The sequence below is a fragment of the Somniosus microcephalus genome, chromosome 6, assembly GCF_052327205.1.
Source record: "Somniosus microcephalus isolate GS21.2 chromosome 6, FLI_Smic_1.0, whole genome shotgun sequence".
Taxonomy (NCBI): domain Eukaryota; kingdom Metazoa; phylum Chordata; class Chondrichthyes; order Squaliformes; family Somniosidae; genus Somniosus; species Somniosus microcephalus.
Window position 1 is genome coordinate 88,298,164 of NC_140992.1, and position 13,390 is coordinate 88,311,553.

At 48.4% G+C, this 13,390-nt stretch overlaps 1 protein-coding gene across 7 annotated transcripts in view; it reads right to left on the reverse strand.

The window, feature by feature from the left end:
* The window catches only part of pxylp1 (2-phosphoxylose phosphatase 1), a 574,980-nt gene that overhangs the window by 407,601 nt on the left and 153,989 nt on the right, over positions 1-13,390 (reverse strand). The window contains exon 1 of one of the 7 annotated variants that reach the window (XM_085990498.1): positions 10,620-10,705. The exons of the other annotated variants lie outside the window; for them this stretch is intronic. The gene's annotated coding sequence lies outside the window, so the exon portion shown is untranslated. Of the gene's footprint in view, positions 1-10,619; positions 10,706-13,390 lie in introns of those variants that run through there. 7 annotated transcript variants of the gene reach the window in all.

Below are 13,390 nucleotides of genomic sequence, written 5' to 3' on the forward strand. Positions count from 1 at the left end.
TCTCTGAGTCAACTACTTCACTCTCCATCTTAATGAAGAATTCGATCATATTATGATCGCTCCGACCCAAGGGGCCTCGTACAACAAGATTGCTAATTAATCCTTTCTCGTTACATAATACCCAGTCTAAGATGGCCTGATCTCTAGTTGGTTCCTCTACATATTGGTCCAGGAAACCATCCCGTAAACACTCCAGGAATTCCTCCTCCACAGTAATGTTACTAATTTGGTTGGCCCAATCTATATGTAGAATAAAGTCACCCATGATGACTGCAGTGCCCTTATTGCACGCTTCTCTAATTTCCCTTTTAATGCCATCCCCAACCTCCGCATTACTGTTTGGAGGTCTATATACCACTCCCACTAACGTTTTTTGCCCCTTGGTATAAATGCAAGTCTTTTTTTTCTTGTGTGTGCCCTGAGTAGGATAGTGTGCCACAGTATTAACAACTGCTTCTTAATTGTGGTATCGGCCACTGGATATCATAAGGGATACCTACCATGTTCTCCTAAGTCTCTTGGAAAGACAGAAAAAATACGCTCTCAGATCAATGTGTGCAGACTAAATCTAGTAGATTTATTTGCAGACAGATTAATACATAGAAGCTGTTAGATGCAGCAAAATACTCACAGTACACTACAAGATAACATCAATCCACATGGAGATATTAAGCCCTTTAGTAGAAAGGGGTTTCTTGTAGACCTTTCTCAACAAACTTTCAAAGTGATGTTTTGGATGGCAACAACAGGTGCCTGTGCCTGGGCGAGTAGATCTGATGATTTGCAGATCAATGGGACCACAGCATACACCATGTGTGCCACCTTATATCATGGCCAGCCCTTTACTTCTTTTGTTGGTCCTCCTCAGCCAATTGCAGTACAAGGGGAGTAGTGGAGCCCTTATTGGCATCCATTAATAGCAAATCAAATTTGGAACTGGTAGCCACTGTCCTTGAACTATAATGGATGCTCTTCCTTTGATATAAAAAAGGCCCTTTTATTGATCAAACAATTTCTTCACCACAGTCACATTACAATGTTAAATTTTTTTTTTTAAATACTTAATAAAATAAGGTGCTGGTTGTAGTTTACTGGCTTAACTCATTTCTGAGCAGAGGTGTTGACACAAGCAATGAATACTCTTAGGACAGATATTTCTCATTGAATATACTGAATAGATCTAGGCCTAGAAATTCAGTTGGTTGCGCCAGCCGTTAGCGCCTTAGGAGGAGTAGATGTCGGGCGCTAGGCGGCTAGCGCCCGGGCGCAGCGCGATCTGCGCCTCACCCCAACTTCACTAGAGATTTAGCTGCGGCGCAAAGTCTTTGCGCGCGCTCAGCTGAGCGCGCGCAGATCGTGACGTCATTTCCTCGTGCAACGCCCTTTGTGCGCCCCCAGCCGGAACTTCAGTGGCAACGCCCCATTGTGCGCCTGGCGCCCCTAGCGACTGTTAGAGTGGAACGGTGCTCAGCCGATGCGGGGGGCGCAAATTAAAGGGCACTCCTCCTGCACTATAAAAGGCTGCCATTTCGCAGCACTCCTTCTTGAGAAATGGATCTTTGGAGAGAGACCAAGGTAGATAGCTTTCTGCTTTGGCCCAACACTCGGACAGGTACTTCTGGCTTCAAGCCACAGCTTTCCACTAGTCTTTGCCTTCATTGACATCTCATTGTTTGCCAGCATATTATGGGGGCTGCAATGGGTGTCAACGCTGGCTTTCTCAATTACATCCAAAGGGCTCACAGACGCCATGAGAGAGTGGCAGCCTTGGCTAGACGGAGAGGGGGCAACAGGCGTCGGGAAAGGAGGCCTTACCCACCCAGGGTATACCGCCAGCAGTTCTCCTATCTCAACATGTCTGAGGAGCAGTGTGTTCGGAGGCTGCGATTCAGAAGGGACGTGGTCACAGAGATCTGCCAGCTGCTTGGCGGTGATCTGCAGCCATAGCTGAGGTGCAGAACGTCTCTGTCGGTGGCAGTGAAGGTGACGGTGGCTCTCAACTTCTATGCCACCGGCTCCTTCCAATCCGCTACTGGGGACATTGCCAACATCTCCCAGTTCGCCGTGCATTGCTGCATCCGTCAGGTGACCAATGCCCTTTTCAAAAGGAGACGTCAGTTCATCTCCTTCTCCATGGCCCTTGCCAAGTAGCAACAGCGTGCAATGGGCTTTGCAGCATTCGCGGGCTTTCCCATGGTGCAGGGCGCCATTGACTGCACGCATGTGGCTTTGCGGGCACCTCTGGAGAATGCCGAGGATTACCGCAACCGGAAGGGCTACCATTTGCTGAACGTCCAGCTGGTGTGTGACCACAGGCAGCTCATCCTAGCTGTCAATGCCCGCTTTCCAGGCAGCAGCCACGATGCCTTCATCCTGCGACAGACTTCTGTGGCAGACATGTTCCAGGCACAGCCTCACCCACGAGGATGGCTTATCGGGGACAAAGGCTATCCTTTGTGTACCTGGCTGATGACCCCGCTCCGTGCGCCCAGCACCCCTGCTGAAGAGGGATACAACGAAAGCCATCAAGCGACCAGGAACATCATCGAACAAACAATCGGCGTCCTGAAGCAACGGTTCCGCTGTCTGGATCGTTCCGGTGGAGCCCTACAGTATTCGCCGGAGCGAGTCTCCCATTTCGTGGTCGTTTGCTGCATGCTGCACAACCTGGCTATCCGCAGGACTCAGGCACTGCCACCAGAGATTGGAGGACCACCTCAGGAGGAGGAGCAGGAGGAGGAGGAGGAGGACCAGCACAGGAGGGAGGCAGAAAGTGCAAGGGCCGCCCGTCGCCGGCTTATTGAACGTCGGTTCTAGGCCCCCTCTCAGGGAATGGCTTGTGCCAATGTCAGCAGATGAATGTAGCCGCTCCACAAGCCCTCAGCCGAGCAGGGCAACCAGGACTTTACAAAAAACCATGCACAGTGCAATTTAACAACAATAATTTATTGAAAACCTCTGCCCTTCCCACATTACATGCTCATGTGGAGAAGCCCCCTCCAAAAACACAAAACTACCAGTCTTAGCCTTACAAAAAGAAAGACACCAGTCTCAGCCTTACAAAAACACAACAGGCATTTGAGCATACCTTCTACTTTTTGCCCTGCAAGGGCGATGCCTTTCGCATCCTTGCCTGGAACCCTGCCCGCCCTGCAGCTCCTCCTCAATGGGAGCCCAGTGGCTGCAGCAAGGCTGGGGGAAGGCTGCTGAGGGGCAGATGGCGTGACGGCAGATGCCCTTGGGGGTCGGCCTGCACCAGCTCTGGCCTTGGAGTGGCCGGCTGCTGACTGCTCCAACTCTGGCTGGGCGGCAGCAGTCTGTCCAGCGGCTCGTGGCAGCTGCAATGGCGGAGTGGCAGTGTCGGCTGCAGGAATGGTGCCAACCTGGCAGATCGCAGGTGCTCGCCTGATACAGTGGCACTCGCACGGGCCAGCACTGCAGCATGCGCAGCAAACAGCTGAAGGACAGGCTGCTGCTGCGCAGCGGGTGCCCTGGCGATGCCTGGCTGATCCAGCGAGGGTGGCAGCAGTTAGTGCCCGTGTGGCCCTGGTCTGTGTCCGCATGACACCAGCCAGTGAATGGACGGCACGACTGAGCACTTGGCTAGAAGCCGACTGTGCTGCCGCGAAGTCCTGCAGACTCCTGGCCTGTGCTGCACTGAATTGTTCCAGACTCCTGGCCTGTGCTGCACTGAATTGTTGCAGACTCCTGGCCTGTGCTGCTCCGAATTGCTGCACACTCCTTGACAGAGACTCAATGGAGTCAGGCATCCTTGCCACTGCAGCCATGAGCTCAGTGTGCCTGCGCTCAGCCTGGACGGCCATTTCCTCTAGGAGGCGCACCTCCTCTGCGCTCACCGTCGCAGGACTGGAGGCCGCACTCACCCTCTGGGGAGAAGTCCGCCGAGCTTCCCCACCCCTCCCGCGTTGCTGCAGGCCGCTGGGCCCCGGAGCTTCACTCTCCTCCAACCCTTCCCCCCGGCTCCCCTCCAGGGAAGACGTGTCCCCTACATCGCCATGGGCTGGCGCGGCTGAGGGTGGCACTGATGGGCCGGCTTCCTCTTCCTCCTCCTCGTATTCCGAAGCGCTGACAGTGGCAGCTTGAGGGCCCGCCTCCTCACCTGGCGATTCACCATCTGAAAGCAGGAAGGCACAAGAGTAGCTTTAGAGTGAGGACAGGGCGGCAGCGAGGGAGGCATGAGTGCTGCCATTCACCGCATTGGTCGGACAGTGGCAAAGGATGCTGATCTCATGCGCAAGTGGAACGAGAGAGGTCCAAAAGGTGATGCCCTTACCATTGGTGCCCAGAACAGGGTCGGCATCTCCACTGGCGACGGGGCCAATCAGCCGGCCTGCCATAATGCGCTCCACACGCTGGTCGAGGTCGGAGAGCTCTTTGAGGTCAGGACGGCCTCCCCCGGTCTCAATTCGGTTGCGCCGGTTGTGCGCCACCTTGGCCTGCAAGAGAAAGGACGGCCTCTAAGTACAGTGTGAAGCCCTGATCTTGTCTGCACTGCCTCCCATGGTCGAATAGCTTGTACAGTGTGTAGCCCTGATCTTGTCTGCACTGCCTCCCATGGTCGAATAGCTTGTACAGTGTGTAGCCCTGATCTTGTCTGCAATGCCTCCCATGGTCGAAGAGCTTGTACAGTGTGTAAAGTGCTGAATGTGCAAGTGATTTTCATGCCAGTCCCATAGCTGCTGGATGAGGGCTGGCCATTAGGGCTTTCAGGTCCCTTTGCCCATAAAGTGAGGTGCACATGCAAGGATGAGGAGGACACTGGAAAGGGTACTCACCCTGACAACCCGAGTGAGGTCGTTGAACTTCTTCCGGCATTGCACAGGAGTCCTGGCAACCACGCTGTTGGAAGACACCCTGTTGGAGACCTCCCTCCAGGCTTTCCGGTAGGCGCTGGGCAGCAGCCTCTTGCCACCTTCTGGGAACAGAACATGGTGCCTGCGCTCCACTCCGCCAACCAGCAGCCTCAGGTCACCGTCGCTGAAGCGCTGCGCTCTCTCCCTGGCCTTCTCCATAGCCCTGGGCGTTGTGCAGGTGAAGCTGAAGTGGTCAGGCCTAGGTTGAGGGCTGCAGTGTGCAGGGCGTGGCAGGCAAACAAATCGACCCTCCCCCTTTAAGAGCTGACCGGCGCCAGAGTGTCTGCCGTCAATCAAGAACTCGCCGCACCGGCGCTGCGCCCGGCCTCGGGGGTATCGCTCAGCACCGCCGGCTTAGCGCCTAAAGATAGTCGTGCATCGCCTGTTTTAGCGCAGCAGCAACCTCTTGGGGCGATGCGACTGAATATCGGCGAAGGAGGCACGACTTTGCGCCGGGCGCAAACTTTAGCGGCCGCCTGACTTTAGCGCCCCAAAAGTGGCTATACTGGATTTCTAGGCCCTAATGTTTGCAACCAGTTATGTGTTGGCCAGAAATCTATGGGATTTGCCCAGAGATACAGCTGGCTAAAGCCATTTTTATCTTGCTTTTATCCTAACAACCTAGCACTACATAAGATATAATACTGAAGTCTCTCCATTTTGTCACAGCCTTCATGTTAAGGTAATCTATGTGTCACTGTTATTTGAAGGGGTAGGAAGATTGATCCTCAGGAGACTAATGGTACTTTCTGCAGACATGGCTCTGTCATCTTTGTAATAATCATGGAGGGAAGACCACAGGGACTATGAAGTTCATGCTACAACCGGGTTCGTAATAGAACATGCCACTAGCATCTTGAAACAACACTTCAGATGCCTTGACTGATTAGGGGATACCCTCCAGGCCACCCCTTCCCTCCACCCCAAGGGTTTCAAGAATAATGGCAGCTGCTTACCTACATAATTCTGCAAAGTGGACTCATCATAGAGGAAGAAAAACAGAATGCCAAAATTATGGTAGAGCACGAGGAAGACTAAGGCGCCAAGCACCAAGCCAAGATAGCTTCCAATAAGTGCCAGATCTGCCCCACTTAAAAAACTTGCAATACATATATGCAAAATAGGCTTCACCAAACCATATTTTCATATTCCTGCACAATTCCTCAAATACTTTCTATTCCCATCTTTTTCAGTGCGCCTGCTTTATTCTAATGACACATAAATAGGCAGCATTTTTTGTCAGTATGATTTACCAAAGAGTTTCGCCTGGCATTGTGTTGGCACAAATCCTCCATGTGATATGCAATCCCATGGCTCTGCATCTTAGCTCTGTCCGGTGCTGCTTTGGCCCAGAGGCCGGCCCAACACCCGACCAGGTTCACTACCTGGCCAGCGGGCGGGAGCGGGAATTTGGCAGCAGGTGGCCACAACCAGGGACCCATGGGGCTGGTCCCCGACAGTCAGTGGCAGGAGAGGTTTAGAGGTGATCGGGATTCGAGTCCAAGGCGATTGGGGTGGGGGGAGGCCGGGGCTGGAGGTTCCATCGAGATTTGGTGGCGGGGGGGGGTGGGTGGATGGGTGGAGGCTGGGCTGAAGGTTCCATCAAGATCTGGTGGGGCGGGGGGGGGGGGGGGGGAGGGGGGGGATGATGGCTGGATGTTCCATTGAGATCGGGGGGGGCGGGTGGAGGCCGGGGCTGGAGGTTCCATCGAGATCTGGTGGGGCGGGGGCGGGGGGGGGGGGGCAGGGGGAGGGGGGGGGATGATGGCTGGACGTTCCATTGAGATCGGGGGGGGGGGGCGGGTGGAGGCCGGGGCTGGAGGTTCCATCGAGATCTGGCAGGGGGCGGGGGGATGATGGCTGGCCGTTCCATTGAGATCGGGGGGAGGGGGTGGAGACCGGGGCTGGAGGTTCCATCAAAATTGGGGGGAGGCCAGGGCTGGGAAGGCCCAAGGACTCCTTGCAAAGCCTGGGAGGAGCACTCCTGCTCCTCATGGTCCACAAAAATTTCGAACAGAAGCAAATTTGTTCGACTCACCGTGCCCTGTTATCCATATCCCTTGAAACCTTAATAGAAATCTGTTGATCTTTTTCTTGAAAATTTCAATTGACCAAGCATCCACAGCCTTTTCAGGGAGAGAATTCCAGATTTCCACTACCCTTTGTGTAAAATAGAGTTTCCTGATTTCATTCCGGAATGGTCTAGCTCTAATTTTAACATTGTGCCCCCTTGTTCTGGATTCCCCCTCCAGAGGAAATAGCTTCTCTGTATCTGTTCTATCGGATCCTTTTATAATTTTTAACACCTCAATTAGATCAGCCCTTAACCTTCTAAACTAAAGGGAATACACACCAAGTTTATGCAATCTGTTCTCATAATTTAACTCTTTAAGCCCTGGTATTATTCTAGTGACTCTGCACTGTACATACGTCAACATATCCTTGAGGTTTGCTGCCCAAAACTGAACACCGTACTCTGGATGGGATCTGACCAAGATTGTACAACTGAAGCATTACTTCCTCCCCTTTGTATTCCAGCATCCTTCAGATAAAGGCTAACATTCCATTAGCCTTTTTAATTACTTCTTGTACCTCTGCACTAGCTTTCAGTGATTTGTGTACATGGACACCCAAATCCCTTTGCTGCTCCACAGTTCCTTGTCTCTTATCATTAAGAAAATATTCAGATTTGTCTTTCTTGGATCCAATGTGGATGACCTAACACTTCCCCACATTGAACTCCATCTGCCACAGTTTTGCTGTCACTCAATCTGTCTATGTCCCTTTGTAACGTATTGCTCCCATCTACACAACTTACTGTGTCTCGTAACTTCATGTCATCTGCAAACATGGATATGCAACTCTCTATTCCTTCATCCAAGTAATTGATACATGTGGTGAAAAGCTGAGGCCAAGTACAGATCCCTAGGGAACACCACTTGTCACATCTCGCCAATTAGAGTTCATTCCCTTTAACCATAATCTCTGTCTCTGACCTCCCAACCAATTACCAACCCACAACCTTGTCACAAGGTTACCTCCAATTCCATGGGCTCTAATTTTTGCTAATAATCTCTTGTGCAAAATCCTATCAAATTCCTTCTGGAAGTCCATATAGACAACATCCATAAACACTCCCCTGGCCACCACATTAATGACCTCCTCAAAAAATTCAACTAGATTAGTCAGACATGACCTACCCTTCACAAATCCATGCTAACTTTCTTTGATCAGCTCATACTGGTTTGACTGCTCAGTCACTCTGACCCTGATGATAAACTCCAGTAACCACTGATATTAAACTGATAGGTCTGTAGTTTCCTGGTTTCTCCCTCCCTCCTGTCTTAAATAACAGTGACTGAACAAAGATTCACTGTAATGCAAGTCTGTACAACCTCAATATCCTCTTCCCCCAGGTTTTTAATATTTACAATGCAGCACACATTAATTAAGTCTCATGGGCACTGTGTTGTTCTATATCCAACACTGTTGCTAGTTCTTTAGTTTGGACTCAAAAACCTATAATTTGCTAATGATAAAATATACTCGAAATGATAACCATAATCTCCTTCCTTTAAAGGCTTCAGATTTTCAAAATAACCACTTTACAGATGATGACATCAGTCAAAGTAGCTTGCTTCATTTTAAATGACTATTGGCATAAGTGGAAAAAAGTTATTTTAATCTTGAATGGATCATTTGTAAGGCCACATTTGTACAGCTTTGAGCATCTTTCACATGTACACTGATGCCACCCAGCTTTAGCTATCACCTCTTTCAACCCCTCCACTATCTCTGTGCTATCTGACTGCTTGTCTTGGTTGTGCTGTAACTTTTTCCAGCTAAACATTGGGAAAACCAAAGCCATTTGGTCACTGAGTAGCACTCTCGCCTCCTGAGTCACAAAGTTGTGGGTTCAAGTCCCACTCCACTTGAGCACAAAAATCTAGACTGACACTTCAGTACAATACTGAAGGAGTGCTGCACTGTTGGAGGTGCTGTCTTTTGGATGAGATGTTAAACCAAGTCTGCTCTCTCAGGTAAAGGATCCTGTGGCATGACTTCAAAGAAGAGCAAGGGAATTATCCCTGGTGTCCTGGCCAATATTTATCCATCAATCAACATCACTACAACAGATTATCTGGTCATTATCACATTGTTGTTTGTGGGAGCTTGCTGTGCACAAATTGGCTGCTGTGTTTCCTACATTACATCAGTGACTACCCTTCAAAAATACTTAATTGGCTGTAAGGCACTTTGAGATATCCTTGAGATCATGAAAGGTGCCCTATAAATGCAAGGCTTTCTTTCTTTCATTGTCTTTGCCCCTCATCACAAATTCCCCCTCACGACCAGCCCGTCCCCCTCCCTGGAATTTGTCTCAGGTTGAAATAGACCATCTGCAACCTTGAGGTCCTATTCAACCCCAAGTTAAGCTTTATACCTCATAGCCTCTCCATCACAAAGTCTGTCTGCATCCACCTGTACCTCAGCCCGTCTGCCATTGAAACCTTACTTTTTGAATTTGTCACCTCCAGATTCAACTACTCTAAAGCTCTCCTAGGTGGCCTCCCATCCTCCACCTTTGATAAAGACCAGCTCATTCAAAATTCTACAGCACATACCCTGTCCCACAACAAGTCCAACTGTCCATCACACCCATCATCGCTGACCTGTATTAGCTCCTGGTTCCATTAAGCCCCAAAGTTAAAATTCTCCCTTGTGTTTAAATCCCTCCACAGCCCTGCCTCTCCCTATGTCTGTATGCTCCTCCAGCCCTACAATCACTCCTGCAATTTCCACTTCACTAACTCTGGCCTTTTTGCACCCTTACACCCCACCATAAGCGGCTGCGCCTTTAGTCACGTAGGTCCTGCTCTCTGGAATTCCCTCCACATAAAAACCCTCGGCCTCTCCACATCCCTCTTCTCCTTTAAGACCATTCTTAAAGCCCACCTCTTTGACCAAGCTTTTGGTTAGCCATCCTGGAACCATATATTTTATATGAACCATCTAATGATGATCCTAAGGTTTAGCGCTTTAAGATATATGACAGAAGATCCCAAAATTGAACTTTCTTCAAGGTCTATGGAAGCAATGGTCTTGACTGGTCCATTGGGCTTTATTTGTTCTTTGATTTCTAATGTCATTATCTTTCCTGCATCATAACTGATAGATACCTACAATTCTCCTCACAGCCATGTGTCATTTACAATTTTCCAGGTATCACTCATTAAACATGACAACTACTCATTCTGGATAAAAAAAAGTGGCATTGTAGGAATGTCTAGTTCCTATCCAAAGACTGAGGTCCACTCAGGCGGTCAAACAAAACGAAGTTTAATGGAAACTAACAGGTTTAAACAAGTAACTGCAAGAGAACATCGAGTGTAGGTCTGTTCAGTTCGGAGGCTCCACGAGGACTGCTCAGGCGGTCCCGTGGTTGACGTCATGGCGTTCTTCCCGCCAGTGGGGGATCACGTGATGAACGGCATGACGTCATCGCGTTTACCCGCGCTGTTAAAGTAATCACGCTCTGTACAAGTATAAACAGTATAAATAAAGATACAGACTCAGGCTGTAGCTAACATGTTGTTAAAGGGAATTATATACAAACTATCTGAGTCCTTTAGTGGCTCCACCACAGCATATTTATTCTGATGCATGTCATTCTCGAGAATAAAACAGTTCTATACATTTACATTGTCTGTATTCTGTGTCACCTTGGCTCATCATTTATCTTACCAATTTTGACTGAAAATTTTCTTTACTTCCCTACTGTCCTGAAGAATTCTTCCTGGGCACCCTCCAGCACTTCACCAAGAGCCTCTCCAAGGATAAGACTTGATAGTGAATATCACCATGCTGTTTCACTATGGAGGGAGGGACAGCACAGTTTAGCTTAACCCTGACCTCATCTAATGTCCATACACCTGTACTACATTAAGCACCAGTAACTGGATAGTGATCAGGGTGAGAATGCTGTCCAATTTTTCCCTCCCTAACCCAGGGCTCGAAGACCAATTGCAGCAGCCCTGTCAAATGCCATCTGAGATCTGCTAACTCAGCACAGACTGGGAATCAAAGCTCATACCTTCCTACTCTCATTGAACAGTTGGGGAGCTATAAGTGTCACCCATAACATTTCTACAATCAGCAAAGGTCATGCACTTTACACAAGAGCAAACAGATGGGGTGGCAAGTTGGGTTGATCTGGCACAGCTCCTTGCCGCTATCTCCTTGTAAGAGTGAGCGAGGGGTAGGAGTGCATTTGAAGAATTTTAACTACAGCAAATGAAGTCTGTTCCTGCACAAACTTCCCTTAGTAGGCAACGCAGCAGATGCTGAGAGCAGTTTTTGGAGCAGCTTAATCGCCTGACCAAAACTCCCAAGTGTCATGACAACAGCCTTTTCTTTTAATGGTTCCATTTTGTTTATGCAACAGATGTTGCCAGACATTCAAATAAATGGAGCGTAGTGCTCTGGTACCAGTCTATAAATAGTATAACTAAGGACCAAGAGAAATTCCACATCTGATGTACTGCACATATTGCACTGTTGCTGGGATTGGACTAATACTGACCTTGAACCATGTTTCCCCTTAGCTTAGGTCTCTTGACTATCTTTTTACTCTCTCACAGTCCTTTCCTACTGTCTATCCACAACATTGAAACAGGATGTTGGAAGGATAAAAATGGCATTAAAATAGAATTTATTTAAATTTAAACTTCATTTTAAGATTTAAACTGCAGATTTGGACCTAGGGACTGGAAATTCAAATGAGGGACACTAGGGGTTACAAATTAAAAATTGAAATTAAACAAAATGGCCACGACTTCCCCTACCTCGGCAGGTCCGTGGCGAGCGACGTGGGTGGCGGGTCCCAACCCCACTGTTGGTTCTAGCCTGCTGTGTAGAATGATTTTACATTGATTGGGCTTTTTAAGCCCGCCCAGTGCATTTGCCGGCCAATTGAAGGAAGCGGGTCTGATGACCTCATTTGATGACATGTTATCAGCCTGTTTCCTTAAAGGGACCATGCGCAAATTGATTTTGCCAGTTGTGCTGTCGACAGCATTGAGGTGCTGCAAACACTGACAAGCACTGCACAAAGATGCACGGCTGCACCCAAGCTCTCCCATGACTCCCTCCATATGCTTACGGAGGGAGTCACAGCACACAGGGAGGTCCTCTTCCCTTCCAATGGGCGGAAGAGACCTCCCTAGGACACCAATGAAACCTGGTTGCACATTGCACAGGAGGACACAAGCAGGGATGTGGTCAGGAGGACCAGGCTGCAGTGGCACAAACCTTTCAATGATTTCATTAGATCACGAAATGTTACTGCAAAGCCACACACAACCTCATCCTGCTGTGCCACTCATCACATCCCCATCACTCTGCCTTCCCTACCCTACTCCTGCACATCCTTACTCACACCAACTTACCTTGCACCTCCACCCATCCCTCTCTATCTACATTATCACTTCCCCATCTCACTAGTCACCCCTCACACTCACCCTCATCCTAGTCCAATTATACCAACTAACACACAAGGGTAGGCACACATTTCCCACCAGACCCGCCACCAAACGTGCCCGCTGACCCCACCCGAAAAATTCTCCCCCTCGTTTCTAAAGCTAATAAAGCTGATGTGGGGAAATCAACAACCTTCAGCATTACAAATCTATGAAAACTTAACTTTATTCATGACATCCTTAATATTGTGTTACCTTTCTTAGGATACATTTACAGGTTTCACAGGGTAAATTACCAGTTGTAATGTAGTGGTCATATTGGCCCTGTACTAACTGATACTGATGTTTTTGTGCAAATCGGATTTCGACTCTTGTACTATTATGTGTATGATACATGATTTTTCCACTTCCCTTTCCTCAATGGAGCATACAGCCTTTGGCCATGTACACAATGGGGATTTAAATCTCTGATTACTATTGCAGGTTATCTCAAATGTTTCACATACATTTATGATCGATTTTAAATCCTGTCCATCAAGTGTTATGTCGATATTTGGTAGGAAAATCTATTAAGCAGGATTTTCTGCTTTGGCAAAATCCCAGCAGAAACTTTGCATCAGTCAACAATTTCCTTTCAATTATTATGTATATAAATGTGTCCCGTTATAAGCAGGTTATTTGAAAATCCTCTGTACATCAATACTTTTGTAAGACTTCCAGTATTAAATGGGGTTGTGGGTTTGTAGGAATCTCTGCCCGATACTTAATTGAGTTTCGCCATATGTTTTCAATGAACATAAATACTGCACTGTTTATGTGAATACTTCCTCAACTCCCTGTATTTAGGAAGTGTGGAAATGTTTTTCTCAAGAACAGATGAAAGGGTCGATTGTCATATTTGCACTTTCTAGACCAAACATTACAGTTATCACCTTTTGACATCTCCTTACGACATGTGCTCCATACACTATATTCAGAGATACCTGTTCACACCTCCATTTAGCTGATATTTTTAAAGGATCCAGTGTGTTCTAGATT